The sequence below is a fragment of the Triticum aestivum genome, chromosome 5D, assembly GCF_018294505.1.
Source record: "Triticum aestivum cultivar Chinese Spring chromosome 5D, IWGSC CS RefSeq v2.1, whole genome shotgun sequence".
In the NCBI taxonomy this organism is placed as follows: domain Eukaryota; kingdom Viridiplantae; phylum Streptophyta; class Magnoliopsida; order Poales; family Poaceae; genus Triticum; species Triticum aestivum.
This window is the reverse complement of record NC_057808.1, coordinates 3,820,952-3,822,264: the sequence shown is the minus strand read 5'-3', so window position 1 is coordinate 3,822,264 and position 1,313 is coordinate 3,820,952. Positions and strand designations below refer to the sequence as shown.

Genomic DNA, 1,313 nt, shown 5'->3' with positions numbered 1-1,313 from the left:
ACCATTATAGAACAGAAAATTGTGTTTGGCTATAGACAAGACACGGAAAATTATGACGTGGCATGCCGCATGTATTTGGCGGCTAAGAATCATATGATATATCGCTAAATGGGCAAAGAACTGAAAAAACTTTTCATTAAATGGGGTAAAAACTCGAAAAACCTCCCTTAATGGGTACTCTGGATCACCCGCAAAAAAAAAAAAAGAATGGGTTTTCTGATGCAAATGGGGATAATTTATGTGAAAAAGTTAAACCAACGGGTAAGAACTAGAATTCAGTCGATTCACTAATCGACAACCAAAAATGCCGGCTCCCTCCATAATGTGCATCCAGCTACAGCTAGCTGCATTTTTCTGGGCGGCTCCTTCACAAAAGGGGCCTATGGAGGACTGGCTGCTGCTATTTTCTGTCTGTGTAATGTATGTACAGGCAGCAGATGTGTTTTGTTGGAATTTAAAGTAAAAAATAACCGCGCCAGGTAGGGGTCGAACCTACGGCCTTCCGCTTAGGAAACGGACGCTCTATCCACTGAGCTACAGGCGCTGATATGTCTAATTTTCAACGAGATGGGTAATAGAAACGATTTGACAAGGGGCAACTGAATTTCACAAAATATGAATACCATCCATTTCTTTAGATTTAGTGTTGAACTAGTAAAACAAAGCGAATATGGACTTGTTGTCACAGGGAACGAGACGTTCGAGAAGCTAGGGACGATCGAAACACTGTCGAACATGTGTTGTGTACTTGAGGACGGTGTACCACATGCCGAGTGCCAGCATCACCACCCTCCTCAACATCTTCTCTAGCTCGGGCAATCTCGCCACCGTCTTTGGCCCCTACGTCAGTGATACCTACCACCTAGCTCGGCCGCTACACCGCCATCGCCGCCATTGCCATCGCCACCGTCCCCTCCTTCATTGGCATGTTCATCCTCACCACCACTGCTGCGATCCATGCCCACCACCCACCAGTGTGCAATGTGTGGCACTCTGGCTCAACGAACCAGATATGTCCTACATACAATCCCAAGGACCAACGTCTTCTGGTATACAATGCACATCGGTGGAGCCGAACGACGGCGCTCACAGATGGAATCGAGGGAGAAGTCTCTCCGGCCGCACAGATCGACAAGTGCAAGATGGAGATCGTGGAGACATAGATTGTGGACGCCTTTGTCATCTCCCTCGAGACCGAGCGTCAGGACGATGTGTGGGGTGGCTCCTCACGAGAAGGACCTGTAGTGGGTCATCGAGTATTTGGAGCAGGAGTACCAACACGAACTCTGGTGTCGCCACTACTTCAAGCATTA

General features: G+C 47.8%; 1 non-coding gene across 1 annotated transcript; it reads right to left on the bottom strand.

Moving 5' to 3' along the window:
• Positions 1–471: 471 nt before the first annotated feature.
• On the bottom strand, positions 472–544 carry TRNAR-CCU (transfer RNA arginine (anticodon CCU)). Its single transcript has one exon. It is a non-coding gene; the product is annotated as a tRNA-Arg (tRNA).
• Positions 545–1,313: the final 769 nt, after the last annotated feature.